Here is a 17,672-nt window from a genome sequence, read left to right on the forward strand (position 1 = left end):
TCAACAGAAATATAAACTTTTGTCTATCCTGACATACACTTTTTATACAGTCCTCAGAACACAGTGAGCACAGGGCATTAAAACATGCATCTAGGAGTCAGGACATCTATATTTTACAGAAATCACATATTTTACCCTTAGAGAATACTACTCACTTTGATCTTTTGGGGGATTTGATTCCTGCAATCACATAGTTTCAATTACTGATTAACATTTTGATTAGAACTCAGTTAAAAGGATTTATTACCTAGACTCTTTGAATTAAGATGTTATAACTCACAACTAATATCCATGGCTTCCTGCAGTGGTCCTTTATCGAAATCCAGGAAGACCACTTTGGACATCCTTTTTTCCTAAGGAGAGAAAACAACCTAGTTAAACAACACCAGTTTCATCTTCATACATGTTTTAAAAAATGTAAGATAACTTACTTTTGCAGATAAAAACAATTATATTTGGGGTAGAAATACAATGAAAAATTAAGTCATTAAAAAAATATTTCCTTTGCTACTCCATCACTGAACTAGCCAATTTAGAAACACAGCAATGCTTACATCAGAGCCACAAAAATGTTTAAAGTGTGTGAAATACTTTACTGTATTATTATCTATAACATACCTTTACGCAAATGTTCTACTTCCCCAGTTTCTCATCTTGCCATTTCTTAGATTTTTACTTTTCTTTCCTGTTTTAAGATGGGTCATTTTTCACTATAACAACAACTTCCAATAAGATCACATTCAAAGCTATCACCCTAAAATGGTGATAATGCACCACCCAGCAGGAGTCTTTATATCACCTACACAAGTTAGAAATGGGCAGTGCAAACATGTGCTAATAATCAGTAATGCAAAAGGCAATTAAAAAAAGTGAAGCCTACAACGATGCACAACAGTTCCAGCAATTTTACTACTCAATAATGTAGGCTTCATATAGTATCAGGCAGCAGAGTATAAAACTGTTCACAAAACATTCATAAGAAATTGAGTAAGATAATTTTGCCTGGAAGACATGCGTTTTCTTTGGTTTATTGCTGCAGAAGCAGACAAAAGTGTGCTCAGTCAATCTGATAACCTGTATTAGCTTTTCTCAACAGGAAGCAGTGTTGCTAACGAAGTGGTAAATTCAGTGTTAATGAGTGGCTTCACTACTGTTACCACCTCTGAGGTAAAACCTTCCATGTTCCAAGTTCCACCCATCTGTTGTGGTGTGAGGGGTTCAGAGGAAGAACAGACGCTTCCCATTTAAAGCAACTTCATGGGTACCCCCCGAACAGCGGGGAGGCAGGCTGAGAATATTGTGTGCTTGGAGTCTGCAATCCTCATTATCAGAATGGCTCCTCAAAACTTCTCTCTGGTTTACAAGATGAAGACAAAACTACGCTGCTCTACATAAAAAACCATACTGCTAATGATTATTAGTGTTAAAGCTGAAGTTAAGAAGGTGGCTAGGACACCCTGTGGTCACCATTAAACTGAGATTCTCTTCAGAGTTATCAGAGATATCAAAAGCATTACCTAATGCAATCTTGTAAGAGACTCCTCTCCATCCTGTGTATTTCTGGAGACCATGAACTATTCCATATGGGTATGATTAGAGGTCTTCTATGGTAATACAGGTATCCCTACAGATTTCAGTTTTGAATCAAGCCTGAAATGCTTACTGTATCAATAATATCACTGCTATATTTTAATATTTTTAAGCTAATTATAATTTTTATTCTTATAATCATATATTATTCTTTTTTCCAGCTATCAAGGTGGTACTATTCACTATTTTTTGTGCAGAACAACTACAATAAAGTTAACAGTTTTAATAGTGTGGCATTAGAGAAAACAGAAAATGTATTTTTAAATTACAATAATTTAGTCTTGTGATAACACTGAACCAAGATGCAATACTTCAGTCACATTATCTCCTCCACCTGTCAGAATTTATGCAGTAACATTGATAGGTATAACTAAAGATGCAATGCCATGTTTTTTGAGGAAATTATATAATCTAACTTGTCTCATGGGAAAAAAAGAAAACTCGATCATTGTAATAACTAAGATGTAACCAAGGCTATGCAATATTCTTCACATGCTTCCATCAGAGTTTTAAAAACATCATCTCTATATCAGATCAGGAATACAAAATTATTAATTCTGACAAAATATATAGCATTTAATACTTGGTGTATTTGAAAAATTAAAAATTGAGATCAGACTTTCAGTTCATTGAAAGTATTGCTTATTACATCCACTACCAGGACTATATTACCTCAACTAGACAGCTGAGGTAATTTTTATTTAAGCATCTAGTGCAATATACCTAGGAGATATATACATGTAAAAATGGTGATGCAAAGTGTCTGGAACAGCCTACATAAGCGAATATAATCTCACCTCCTACTTTTGAAACACACTTTATCTAAAGGCTAGGTCAAATTCAATTCAATTATTTCAGTTAAGCCTAGAATGACTGCAGTGCACTTAACAGTGTTATTCTTGGTTTGCATGCTATACTATTTACTACAGAGAAATTTCAGATTCAAAAGTAGAAAGAAACCAATTATTTATCTAGCTAAGCCACATTCCACTCTCTATTAATTGATCTAAAATCTACCTAATTTTAAATACTGTTTTTATTCATAAAGTATCAGTTTTAAAAATCATAATGTGTTCTGCAGATATAACTGCCTGTGGCCAGATAGTCTAAGCATTAAAAAAGTGTAAGGTCAGATGTATCTTCAAGCTGACAGATCATAATTTAAATGCCTTAAGCTACTCTTATTGTCATAAAAAATCTTAAACATCAGTATTTTTGCAAACTATCAGCACTTGCTATAACACCCTTACTACACTACATCTTGAGGTTACTACAGAAGAAATGAGGTGATAATTGCATATTAACATAATTATTTGGTAATCCCTCCAAGCAAGCTTCCTAGGTCACTCAGTAATTCAGATTAGATGCAACCTTCCTGTCATCAGATCTATGCTGTCCACTTTCTGTTCATTAATAATTCTTTTTGATAGGAACATACTTAAATCCATTGTTCTATGTACATTATTAATTGCATTTATTACCAGTAGGTTTATGACCTTTCCAAGTTCTAATTTCATAATGACAACCTTTACTATGCAGTAGGGTCACACACCAAATTAGGAGCGCTGCCTTCACGCAATGCTAGCTCAGTAAAGCTTACACCTCAGTGCCAAGCATACCATGCTGCTGCCTACCAGCAGCTGGAGGCAAGAGATCTGGCAGCCTCTGCTGCAAGCCATGTCATTTTATAGGGATTTGAAATAAATAATTTTATAAATAAATAAAGCACACTGGAGCTGAAAAATTAAGACACAAGAATTTGGTTGAGTTTGTGAAAAGCATGAAGTACCTTTATGTGTTCTGATTCCAAGTTTCTCATTAAATTCATAAATGTGAGCAAAGGAGCTAAAAGCACAGTGTGACTATTAAGCAGCACAAAAACTTAGAACCCATCTCCTAAATGGTTTGAATTTCATCAGCCTAGTTAAAGAAACTGAAGAAATAGTGTCTTTCAGCAGTACTGTAACAAAAGCAAAAACATACTTGTCCTGTGCTAAATAACTCCTCAGAAGTCAAGTTCTTTAAGCAGATATGTGAATAACCAGGATTCATGGGATTGTTCAAATATTCAAGAGATAGGAAAGGTGCTTCAGGTTTGCACTGCTCCCATTCAGATTTTTCTTCAAGACTTCATTATGTAAACAGAGAAAACTAACAAAGCCTACCTTTTCCCCCAAGTGTTCCTGTAATAAAGCATTCTCAAGTGACAGATTATTTTAAAGGTGATGGAACCAAAATCACAGATTTTTAGGCAACAAGCAGAAGACCAAAGAAAGTTTAAGTACAACATGGTATAGGACTAAAAAGGTATCTCCTTCCAGTTTGCTCCATCACAGGCTATGATCATAATCATAACCATGACAAACATCAAGCACAGAATTTCTGCCAAGAGAGAAAGGTTTAAGAACCTCTGGAAAATGAGGGTTTGTACAGAGTAATAGAGGAACTGGCAGTGTATCAGCACAAAACAGCCACATCATGAGAAAAAAACCCTAACCTTAGAATACAGCTGCACAGCATTTTTGTCTCTTCCATACAGTAATGCACAGAGTTTGTGTCTCATAAACTTTGGGTGTTATCTAGCAATATTAATGCCCCAAATCAATAAAATCACGATACTTTCATCATTAGATGAATACCTATTACTTCTTTTCTAGTTTCCTTCTTTTTTAAAAACTATCCCAATCCACCCTTATTTCAGATGGAAATAAAACCACAAAGCCTGACAACTAGAGGACAAGTCAGTAACTTACCTTCTCCCAGCTTTTATTTGTGTTTGCAAATTAAGTCATTGAAAACACATTTCCTTCTGCACAGCAGAAACACTATTTGTAGACTGCCTTACTTAGCTTTGAAATATACAAATGAACACTTCTGCATTTTTTCAAACTTCTGTAGTGAAGAGACAGTTTGTTTAATATGCATAACACTGTGAGTACTGCTCCCCCACACCTACTTTACACAGTCCACAGTTATTAAGCTAACTACAACATGAAGAGTTCCATTCAAAACTAACTAGCTTCAATACAATTCATATCCACAGCTGTTCACATAACAATATAAACACTGGAAAACTCTCATAGCTAACTAGACTGCGATATTAAATTTTTTTAAAGCAGTATGAAATATTACCAATACAACATTTGTATTATACCTAAATAAATACAAAGTTACTGCCCCCCACAGTATAACCTTTTTTTATACTGTTAGAAAGTTCACCGAGTTGTCAAACATCTGCGGAAAAAAGTGACCATAGATATATTCTCAGTTATAGAGGAGCCATGACAAAAGCAGCTTGTCTTTTCAGGAAGACTATAAATGGCAAGATCAAACCCAAAGCACACTTTTTCAGAAAGTTATTTTCCTTAAACTTAGTTCGGAATGCAACAATGTCTTCAAAAGCTCTCTGGCAGGAACAGTAAGGAAACCAAAAATTCCTTAAAAATGTTAAGATTTCAGAAACTTGATTTCTGGTGTAAAACATCTAATAATGACATGTTAACATCTCACGTGAAAGGAAACTGAACAAAACTTAGGAACAACCATGATACATACAGAAATCACAAAAGAGAATTCCATTACTGCCACCCAACATTCTTAATCTTACTCCTCAAGTATTGATTTGCTTGGGGAAATAAACCAGTTTGTCACAATGGGGGGCATCGTGCTAAAATTCAATACTGAAATCAATAATAATACATGACAGTACAATTTAAGTGTCACAAGAACCACATGTATCACTATAAAAAATACTCCTCTGGTTTTAACTGCTCATGTAGCAGTTTAAGACAGTTTCATTGGCAAGTGCTTTTCAAAATGAACTAGGTATTTCCAAAAGATTACTAGCCAGAACACAAAATCAAGGTGCTAACTCTGCTAACTTAAGAACAGTCACAGACTGACAACTTCACAGACTTCATAATTCCTGCCCAGAATTCCACAGCCCTGTTCACAGAGGACAGCCAAGTACTTGTCTTCATGTTCCTAGAGCTCTCTAGTTTGGATTTTTAGCAGTGCAATGTAGTTTGAATTGTACTGCCATTAGCTCTACTAGAGATAAGAACTATAATCAAATACTGAATTGTCCTAAATGCAGACATACATGGTAATGACTAGGAGCATTCCAATAAAGACAACCAAGTATTAAAAACAGAATTAATGCTCTGTGAAAATACACACTATTTCTCTTCTAAACTGTTTCCTTATTTTTTACATGCATAAATGCTCTTCCTTGATGCCATCTCACATGCCCACACACTTTCTCTCTAAAGAAACTAAATGTCTGAGAAAACACTATTAATCTCTTTCAGCACCATTAACTGTGTTTTTCAGTAAAACATATTCCTAAACCTCAAGTATGGTACAAAAAATTGCTTTTATTTAGACACAACACAATAAATAATGTTATTAACCAGCAGCATTTTTAAAACCAGAAAGCTTTTCTTAATTACAGTCTACAAAAAAAACCCCTGCTCCTATCCTTGCTGTGAGGCATCTTTATCACACTGCCAAAAAATTAAGGGTTGTGATGAGTGGTACGAAGCGTGCATGGCCAGGAACTAAATCTGTACCCTGGGGCTGGTACCAGGTCCCACACTGTTCAACATCTTCATTACCACCAGGATGACGGGCAGAAGGCACCCTTGGCAAGGCTGCTGATCACACACCACTGATACAGCAGCAGGCTGTGATGCCACTGAGAGGGACCTCAACAGGATGGACAAAGGGACTGGACACGAGGGCTACAGGCTCCTCCCAAATTCAACTACTCTGTGATTGTGTTCTAGTACACTTTGCCACACAGTAACCCAATTCTTGCTTTAGTCCTCTTTAGAGTTCTCCACAATAGCTCAGACTATCCACAATTTTTCAATTTCAAAATAGCAATACAGGCACAAAAGTATTTTTAAAAAGACTTCCAACTACCAACTTTTAATTTATCATTCTGACAGCTAAAGAAATTTACACAAAAATTATTAGGTATACAGTAAATGCACGTTCTCTCAATCCCAGGTTATGTAGAATATGTTGACAGCAAAACTATAATTTGATGCTCCTCTCCCTTCTCCGTCTCTTCCAGCGATCCTGTTTTCCAGAGTTCTCTCACTAAATAAAATAACATTATCACTAAGCAGAGCAGTATTATCACACTTGAATTTATAAACATGCATTTCACAAGTCCCAATTGTATTTCTACAATTTTAGGTTTTACAAAGGATGAATCCCTCTTCTTCTTCACCATGTGAAGATGACACACCCTCCTGATGTGTCCTACCTCAGAGAGGCTTCTCAGTGTCAGCTCTTCAGGCAACAGAGTAACAGTATTTCCTCCTTACAGAACCCACCACCACCAGCAATGTTCATCTCCAGTCACACTAAGTGAGATATTTCAAAGAAAGACTATGTTTAGGAAAGTACCTCCACCCTTCCAGACTTTAACATGACCACTACAGTCCTCACATGGGGCAGTACACTAAAAGTAAAGATCCTGCTGACCATTGCAGAAGATTTTGGCTTGCAGAGAAGAGGAAGTCTTTTCAACACGGCATCATACACTGCCAAATTACTGTCCTACTCACTGGAATTACACTTTTCTTTGCAGCAAAGCCAGTTCAAATAATTGCTGCCTTCTTCTACTCTCCCAAGTTCCCTCTTTCACACTTCATCAACCATTTTGTTACCCAGTTTAAAAGGCTGGGACCCAAACTCCGCTGAATCAGCACAGTCAAGAGGTAACAACTATGGGTAAGAGCACAAACTTCTATTAGCTTTGTTGACAGAAAAACCCACTAGGAAATCTTTTCCTAAAATCTATATGAATAAATAAAAAGCTAGAAATATAGAGAACATTTCATAAGGCAAAAAGAAGCTTTGACAGTCCTCTATTAAACTGCAGAATGCAGCTCTATAAAGAATTCTACCATGAAGCAAATTTTATGTTCTAAAATTACTTGAACTAAACTACTGAACTGAAGCAAAATGCTAGAAGTAAATGCTAAAATAATTCAACTGGGGAACATTAAATACATCTTCTGAGAATACTACTAACACAAGCAATACTCTTAAATTGTGTATTAGACATGATAGCTAGATTTTCCATAGAGACATACATATGCAAATCATTCCAGTGGGTTAAATAAAAAGTATTTTCATTCCTAAAACACAAAACTAACTTTCAGAAATTTAAAAACTAACCTACTCCTTCTTAACCTATAGTTTCACAGGATCAGCCACTTTATCTGCTCAGAGGCAAGTCTTTTTGAAGCCAGGTACTGCCACCAAGTGGTAGTGAAATCTGGATTGCAAATCCAATTATCCCCCACGTGCAGCATACAGAACTGGAAAACGTTCCTGCAGCTGCCAAATAAGAACAATGCTCTGTTAACACAAGACATTCAAAAATTAATCAAAGCAGAACCCAGATATCCAAATCTAAAACTGATCTTCAATGTAAAACAAAGGTTTTTCCAGCAATTTGGTCATTTTGCTCAGACACTGCTTGTAAGCAGTTGAGTAAAGAAACCTTTTTTCCAACACAAATCCAATACATATCAATAAACAATAATAAGCAAACTTTATGCAAGTCCCCAATGACTACAGCTATATCAAAAGAGAGGTCTGATTTTCACAATTTCAGGAAAAAGTGAACTCTGTGAACTGACATAAAAGACCTCTTAAAGTATAAATATCCAGCTTGCTATTTGGATAAGATCCCCACTCAATCTACATTCATTAGTATGTAAGGATCACAATCAGACTGAGAGAAATTTTTAGAAATCAGATATATTTGACTCTTTTTACAGGAATATTCAACAAGTTAAACAATATTGCTGGTTACCTGCATGAACTAGTTGTGAAGTGTCAATCCAACAGATGAAAACCTCAGTGACAACATGATGCTGCTGCATAATGGATTTACAGAGCGACTTTCTTAAAGATGATGTTAAGAACACTTTACCCCAATTAACACAACACATCTTTCAACTTACTGTTCTAATGAACAAAAGTTGTCATTCTTTTTATCCAGCATGACCTAAAACACATCTAGCAGTTCCTCATGATTTCTGCTTTTTCGGCTGATAACCGCTTGCTGTACAAATGTTAATGTAATCACAGATTTTAAGACTCTATCTCCTAGTAATGTAAACAGATTTTTTAACTTCTAAAGCATGGCATCTTTCCCAATTATAAAAACACTGGCTGAAACGAACACTCTCCTTTTACTAATTTAATTCAGAACCTTAGAGTAAAGAAATACATTTGTGATACTCACTCATCCTTATCAGCAAACTGGCTCTTATCCCATGTTCTTTCAGTTACCAAGGATTAAAAAGCTAGTAAAATTCTAAGTAGCAGTACCAGGTAAGGCAAAAAAAGCCATCTTGTACCTTTGCAGATCAAGAACAAAAAATTCTGTTGACTTGGAGAGGGTTATTGTGCTTGTTGATGAAAAGATAAAATCACAGCTTTTAAAGGACTCAAACCTATGTAGCACCATACATGACCAGAAAAACATAAGCGAGAAGAAAAGCTCAGGTCAGTCCACTAATACTTGGGGTTTATTTCTTTATCTTAAAACAAAAAAGTCATCACCAGAAGTGATTAATGGCAGAAAACCCAACTTTATGTTACCAGGATAATATGAACAAGATCAAAACTATATGAGATCCTCTCTGAGCCAAAGAAACAAAAATCCCACATACTAAAATTTATCCTGTGCACAATTCTGTATATAACCTATCCTTCTTCAGTATTCATGGTACTATTATTCACTAATTACCTCCTTCTACTTTTAGGTAAAGCAATGCTAAATACATTCAAGGCAGTTTCTGGAAGCAAGTTTGGTTTGTCTGGTATCTAAAATGCTTAAAATATGACCTCACTTCACTGTCCACACTTAATTACTGGGAAATTCAGCACAAGCATGTAACTTCTGCAACCTATCCTGCTACACAGAAGTGTGGCCCACTGGATTTCTAACACACTGAGACCAAGCTTGTTTCTTCCTAACTTTCCCTTGTATTTAAAAAAAGCCAGATCCTCCTGTGGAGTTCAGAAATGCAGCCTGTAAGTCAGAAACTTTAAGAACAAATACTATTATTACCGCAATAAAACACATTCACTGTTTGTTAACAGTACCTTATACCTGTGTGTTTTTAACTAGTATCAGATTTAGTTATTTATTTACGAAAGTCAGGATATAACATGTTTTATATTTGCCTTAGGAACATGAATGATATTGAAATGATAAGAACAAAACTCCAATATCCTTTACCAAAAAAAAAAAAAATCCCTACATGGATAGTACACTAGCAGAGTCATCAGGAAATGCATTATCAAGCCTACAAGAAAAATGCTTGAGCAAATAACTAAATCATATTTTCAGGTATTGCTTCAAAAGGCAAAAAGGCAAGTCTGCACTGAGCTGTGGGAGTGAAAATGATGGTTTAGAAGTCTCTGAGATGCTGCAGCCACTACACGTGAGAGGAGACTGAAGACAGAGGCAGCTGGGAAATGCAGGCTGTTCTTGAAAATGAACTCCTTCAGTCATCCCTGCTGCCCCCTCTGAATCTTCTTCAGCTCTGCTATGTTGTTTTGCAGTGACCTGACTAGAAGAAGCAATACACATTGCAATGCAGCTATGGTACACCACAAATTTGTTCAACTGGATCTGGTTTTCGTTTTGTTCAATAAAAAAGCACAATAATTTCGCTGATTTACTGACTATTCATTTGTCATTTTTACTGAACCCTGGAAACTCAAGATCTCCTCCAAGCAATAGCAAGACTGATCAAACATCATTACACTGTCTCCATTTATTCTTTTATACATTTTTCTGTCCTCTTGCAGGGAATGCCATACTACAGGCCTTCTCCTCAGAGACCAGCTTTTCCCTACTAAACACAGATAACCACCATTATGATGAAAGGTCTTCAGAGTTTCATTCAGAAGTCTTCATGCCTAAAGTACACCCTCAGTTATTTGTATATTAGACTTTTCAACTAATTTTCTGTATTTAAATGAGTAATTAAATAACATATAAATTAAAAAGAAACAGAGCATAAATGATGAGCTTTAAGTACAGAAAGCATTAGAAGGCACAAGGAACAGTTTGAATTTTACTGTGAATTCAAGTCCCTTTTCTAGTCATAATTCTTGTTTTACACTCATCCTTAGGTGAAGTATTTCTTTCTGCAGAATTATATTCATTTGTTTTCTCAAAACACCACATTATAGAAACCAGCAAAGTCAGGCTAAGACAGTAAACATCTCCTACACATATGTATAACACAGCAGTAGAGCTTATTTTTAATTGTTCATAGTTCAGAAGACAATCCCTAATCAAAGTCCTGAGTCAGTTATACATGATACACAAGATCAACACTAAACAGAAGAGTTATTTTAAATTCCCCACAAAGCACTCTTCTATAATCAGTATTTTAAAGTTGACAGCAACAACTCTGAAGAAGTCTTAGTGGAACAAAAAACAGGAACAAAGCAGTTCACATCTATTTTAAAATGTACATACTAAAATTTCAAGGCAATATTAAGTCTACATATTAACTGGAGCTTGGAATTGAGGAACAAACTCATTTCAGCAAATGGGATCTCCCTCTCACCTCTTCAGAATATCAAGTCACTGCAAGCAGCTACATTCTGAGATGCCACATTAGTCAAACATCAAGCAGGAAACTTGAGAAGACAGCTTCGGTTTGATACAGAGGCCTCTGTAGCAGAGTCCATCATGCCATATCTCCAAAGCAGAAAATTTACTGAACTGCGGGCCTTACCTAAAGAATCTCTTGAAAGACTCAAGCTAAAACTGATTAAAGCTCTTTGTTACGTTTCACATAATTATATGGAGACAAGTTTAATTTTATAGTTCAAATTATTCCTGGAGTAGCAAGTAAATGGAAGAGACAAAGATAAGCATCTTAATTCTTTTTCTCAAAATAACAGAGAAAGGGGGTGGGGAGAAGGAGGAAAACGCCAGTTACAGAAAATTTTTCCTAGATGGACACTTTGCAATTGCAAATGGACACTTAAGTTCTAAAAGCCGTAAATCTCCATAAACTTTGTCTTTCAAATAGCTTGTAAATGAGTTCCTAAAGACAGGAAGGGGGGGCAAAAAATCCAACAGAATTTCATTGTTTACAACTTGAAATGCTATTCTGATAGTTGGTCAAATTTCCCACGCAGTTATTTATTAATACAGTAAGTGCAAGTTTAACATGCTGCTTTTACAGTGCAAAGTACACTTTCAGTACTTTGAAACCAGGTGAATAATATGTAGAGGACAATCTGAATTTAAATTGCTCATAATTTTGGCTCTCAACAGCTAGCAGAACACCTTGATAGCTTTTTGGCTATAATAATTTATGGAAGAAAAACATAATTATCATCATAGTATTAAATAATGGGGGGTTATCTTTCGTTCCTCTTTTGGTTTTGTAGAAGTAACACCACACCATGACAGTACAAACACTGTGTACATTAAAGTAATCAAGATACAAATTTCAAGAGAATTTTCATTGATCACTTTTCTGCAGGTTTAGCAGTATATTAAATGGAACTTTTTAGAAAAAAAACCCCACCAACACAAAACTCCTACTCACCTTTGCTTGTTTGATTTACATTATGCTGTAAGATCCACTTCCACATTAAAACAAACCTGCAAAATAAAACAAGAATTTACTGTACAGCTGTCATTGTTTTCTGCTTGTGTCCTAGACTATCAGACAAGACAGGCAAAGCAGAGAGGTAAGAAATCCACAGCCACAAAAGTAGTCTCTTTTTGATCTCAGGGTACAAGTATCAACATTCCAGTGGTCTTCTCTCAAACACATGCAATTTTCAAATAACGTAGCTATTGGCATTTTAATTAAAAAATCTACCAAGAAGTTGTACCAAAGAGACACATGCTATTAAATTAAGTGGGCAGAACAGGGGAAAAGAAGTTGCATGGCAAGAAAAGCTCTGCATTTGCTGCTAGCGCCTTCAAAGTCAGCTATCTCAGGGTCCCCGAACTAGAAATGATGCACAGGAAGGAAATGGTTACAAATGAAAGCTTTTAAAAAATATTTTTAGTAAAAATGATTAACATATCTGAGATTAAGTGCTGGAGGACTTTAAGCCTGGGCCTTTCTAAATTCTCACCTTTTCTAAAAGCAAAGTTGTGTTTATGATCCTAAGGTTAGCTGGCCCACTTAAAAATTGTAATTTATTTGTCTGCATGAAACCTGATAGACGTCAAATGATCTTGTTTGACTGACGTATCTTTAGAACTAACTATACAAGGTCATTTTTCACTTCCTATTTGGAAATTTTGAAGAGACTCCAAAAGCAACTGAAGCTGCACAAAAACAAGAATGGATTTGGGTATGGTATCTCTACAGACCTGGGTCTACTAATGAAGACACAACTACTAGCATAGAGCTTTACAGAAAAGGTAGGCTGTTCTTAGCTAGACTAAATGTTTAGGCATTATCAAATTTGACTCTGAATGAAGTAACTATTATCACATGCTGTCCTTTATTTACTTCACACACAGCTTTTTGATTCAGAGTTCCCCAATCAATCTGCAACTGTCTCAAAGCCCTCTGCCGAACTTACACAGACAGAAAGCAAGGGAAGACAGACCTCTCAAAGAAGTCTGACTGGATAATATAAAGCAACAGAAGACAAGCACATGAGCTCCTCTTCCTAGCCCCAGGATTGTGTCCCAAGTACCACATTAAACTGTAACTTTATGCATGAATGTTATTCAATATACATACTCATTTCTCAAATAAGATTTATTACAGAAGAAAACAGAATTATTTGGTCAGATTTTAAAGTAATATTCATTCACCTAGAGAAGCAGAAGTGTTACTTTCCAACAGCTGTGGAGCTCCTCCGTATGTTACAAAAAGTAAATGTAAAGCTACAGTTACGTGCCCACAGAAATAACAGCCTCCATACACTAAGAGCCAAAACACCTTTCAGAAAATGAGAAAGAAAGTCAGTGATCATGGCTTTACATGATCAAACATTATGATGAGCACAGACATCTCAGTAAGGTTGTGCACGTTGCCTGGGGTGAGACAACCCCAGCCTAACATTTCTCTCTTTAAGAACTACAATGACTCTGCACCTGTGCAAAGTGGCCTCAACACCGACATCTTCTAAACTTTGCAATTAATTCAACATTAACAATAACTGTTCTCAACACAGATTTCATGGCTTGTGACTCAAGTCAGAGAGAATCTCCCCATCAAAGGATTGCACCCAGCCCACTGCAGATCACTGGGGTGACACAGCAGTACAGTGTCATACCACCCACTACTCTGTAACAGCCTTTGCACAGGAACACTTCACTCTGGACCAATCAACTGACTTAGTACAGGGCAAGAGCTCCCATTTTATGTGAACAATCTATCCAGAGGACATGTGGTCTTACTGAAGGTGCACTTGGCAGAAAACTTAAATGCAAGTACTCTTGCATTTCAGTATTCTCTGGAGCACAGGGAGCTTACAAACCACACTGGGGATCAATCTGGGGTTATTCAACATCTGGCACAAAGGGAAAGAGAAGGAAAAAGAGAAGACAGGCCATCATAATTTGGATATTGTCCAGCTGAAGGAGAAGTGACAAGTTCCACAAAGAGATCACCAGCAAGTAAATTGCTGAAGGACCAAAGAGCTGGTCACTGTAGCCCTGTATCAAAAACTTCAAAGGGCCCTACAAAATTAACTCCCCTAAAAAGGGAGTTGGGATTTCAAACCCTCTGATGTACAAAGCTCCACCCGATGGGAGATGGTACTTGCAGTGTCATGTAAACATCTTCATGAAGGCAACACAATGCACAGGACACCAGATCTTAGCCCAAACTATTGACAGCATTGAGACTGTTTAAAGCCACCCACCTATAGTGCTTAACCAGCACTCACATCTCCTCTCAAAAATCTTTCTGCTGTCAAGTAAGATTTCTCTCACTCCAGTACAATCAAACTCTAACACCTACTATTATTTCAAGGGTGATGACATTTGAAATAACTGAGCACCTGACATTCTTCACCAGCAGATTAGAGAAAGGTAGTTCTCCAAAAATTTCCTTAAGGAAAGACAAAGGTTTCAACATCATAAATGCTTTTGCTTCTATTTGCCTGTCTTAATTCTCATTATCAGGAAAGAAAGTGAGAATGAAAGTCACTCTCCCATACCAGGTAATAAAAGAGGGCATGAAAAGGGACACAGAATTGAGTAAGAAATGTAGTTACAGAGCATTCACCTGGAGGCCTTGATATTCAAAGAGTGAGAAGGGGGACTGCAGCAGCGAAAAAGGACTGCTGTAAAATGGTGGCTTCTGATTGGTGATAAGCACCTTCCTCTTCTGATATGGGCAGTGAACAGGAAGTGGAAGAAAACTGAAATGGTGGAAAGACATCACAAATGCACCCCCAGTGACACTAAACAAAAGATGGACTGAAAACTCTTGCTATAATGAAGTATCTCCTAACAGCACACCCCCTCCAGCTTTGAGGAAAAAGCTTAAGAAACACTAGAATGCAGAGGTGTACAATAACTAAGTAAAGTTTGTTGTAATCCTAACAGAAGTCTTGACCCATCTGTTTACTATGCAGCCCTTATTTCATAACAGATCTGTGTTATAACTGACATTTCTACATCTGTCTGGGAAAAGACACCACCACCTTTAACTACCACCTTCTCCTGGAATGATTGCAGCTAGGAATGTAATTCATAAGGAAGCTTTTTAGGTGGTTTATTTGATGGGTTTTGTTTTGCTGTGTGTTGCTCTTTAACACAAAAACAGTTTTGCCCCTATAGCTGATTATGAGTGTGTGGGAAGAAAGAAAGAGGAAGAAATAAAGACTAGAATAACTATACTATATAAACTACTTTTGTTGATATAAACTGTGGCTAAACAGTCAATTCCACCAGCTTGACATAACATAGCAAAAAGGCTTGCAACCGTAGTCTTGACTTCACAACTTAGAAAATTTGATTAGTCAAGAGTGGCAGCTACATTTATTAGGATATGACCATCCCAGCATTAAATTCAAAAGCAGGGTGTGGGGTGTGGAATAAACTTCATTCTAGTATCTGTTGCAGCCCTGGAAAAAAGTATAATCTTACAAAAATCTAACAATCCTAAGTATCAATGCAGGAAAAAACAGGCAGCAGAAAGCAGAGATTACTAAGAAAAGGCTATTACAAGAAACTGTACATGCAGCATCAGGAATAAAGTAATTTCAGAAGACAACTGAAAAGGCAAAAACTTAGCTGACAAGAGTATCAGTTGATACAGCTGAAAAGTTCTTTAAATATAAGCCTATACTGCCATTTTCCAAGTAAGTAGTCAGCAATGACCTTGTCTACACAAAATGTAGTTTCCTGCTTTCTGTTTGCAGGAGCTTTGATTGTCTTTGATTTCTATTTAAAAAGTATAAAAACAACTTAATCTACATTCAGTAACCACAAATATCTAGAACATCCAGTGTAGATTAAATAATCATTTGAATTTAAACATGAGGTTTTCTAAAACCACAAAATTAATCCCTTTCAAGAATTTGTAGAACCTCTCAATTTATGCTATTCCAACTGTAGTTTAACCAACTGAATTATATATGCCACAATCCCATTCACCAAAATTAAATTTGAAAAGAAAAAACAATAATCACTCTTCTTAAAATAGTTAATGAAGAGCAATACTTAAGAACAGGTACTATACTGGAGCCTGAATTACCCAGAAGTCAAATTAGGCAAAAGCTGAACACTTTTTAACATGAAGAGACAAAATTTAAATCTTTTTACTGGAGATGCTCTTGACATCAAAGAATCTGCAGTGACTTAACAAAAGCAAGCAAGGGACTGCAAGAGAGAAGACTGCCTCTTGCATTTTGAATCTCCTGCTAGATTTTGAGAGTTATCTGAAAAATAGTTCAAAGAAGTTACAGTTCTTCCTTTGTCTATTCATCACAGTAAAAGCCACATACACAGTTCCCAAAGCTGTGGTAGGGCTTTCACGTGGAAATGTTGAAATCTCGTCTTTCTACTTGTAGAAAGTTTTGCTTTTTGACAACACTCCATATGGGACGGTGAAACACTTCAAGGAAACGTGTGACAGCATAGGAAATGAACACAACTGATCATACCTCAGACTGGGAAGCTGTTTCAGTCCAAAGAAGATTACAAGTAGTTGAATGCAACATTAATAGGAGTATCACAGTAGGGAAAAAAGTAGTCAGAGAGAGTAGCTTGAATGGAAAAAAAGAACCTCTGTTTATACCATCAATTAGGTAAAATAAGAAATTTAATTATTATTTCAAAAACGTGCATATCATAAAAAAAATCAAAAAGTCATCACAGCGAAAAATATTCTAGGTAGGCAGGAGTTTGGACTGACAAAACATACTGGCTGAAAACGCTATTTTTCCCCTCTATCAGTAAACAGATCAGATGCAAACATTCAAAGATGTACACAACAGGCACACAATAAAGATGCAAAGATGTCTACAGAGAAGCAAGGGGAAACAATTTGAGAGCTATTTACTCTGAGCACATGTTATCCAGTAAGCAAATATGTACCAATGAACACACAAATGAAAGCATCATAAAAGAAATAAACTGAAGCATGAGTTTGAAGATGGGAATCCTGAAAACATTTAGAATTTCAAGACCGTAAGAGAAAATACTAACATGTTGTTTTGAAGGTTACTTACCAATGCAGTTTCTTCCCCCAGCTAAGATGGGCACAACATTCTAAGTATCACTGACATGAAAAAGTTTACAGTCCATCAATACCTAACTAAATTGAATGGCATTCTTCACAATGAGATTTACCATCAGCAATAAGCTACAGAGAAATAATTCACTGTCTTTATAATTTCTCTGTTCAAGTTACAGATCAACCTACCACTTGCACAATAAGCATCCATACATTTTCAGTGATCCTTCAGCCTACTCATTTTGACCACATGAACTAGCTCTTTATTTGCTGCACTCAAATGCCTTAAATGTAACAGCTTTTCTTAAACAGGGAAAGCTAAAGCACAGAATGATATCATCCATTCCTCTCCAA

The 17,672-nt window shown here is 36.2% G+C and overlaps 1 protein-coding gene across 6 annotated transcripts in view; it reads right to left on the reverse strand.

Moving 5' to 3' along the window:
* The window catches only part of ZNF644 (zinc finger protein 644), a 51,439-nt gene that overhangs the window by 19,741 nt on the left and 14,026 nt on the right, over window positions 1–17,672 (reverse strand). For 4 of the 6 annotated variants that reach the window (XM_063407484.1, XM_063407477.1, XM_063407478.1 and 1 more), the window contains exons 2-3: window positions 12,207–12,262; window positions 248–353 (exon numbers count right to left, since the gene is read on the reverse strand). The gene's annotated coding sequence lies outside the window, so the exon portion shown is untranslated. The remainder of the gene's footprint in view (window positions 1–247; window positions 354–12,206; window positions 12,263–17,672) is intronic. The other 2 variants (XM_063407482.1, XM_063407479.1) reach the window with 1 other exon arrangement.

The sequence above is a fragment of the Prinia subflava genome, chromosome 10 (genome assembly GCF_021018805.1).
Source record: "Prinia subflava isolate CZ2003 ecotype Zambia chromosome 10, Cam_Psub_1.2, whole genome shotgun sequence".
NCBI classification, from domain to species: domain Eukaryota; kingdom Metazoa; phylum Chordata; class Aves; order Passeriformes; family Cisticolidae; genus Prinia; species Prinia subflava.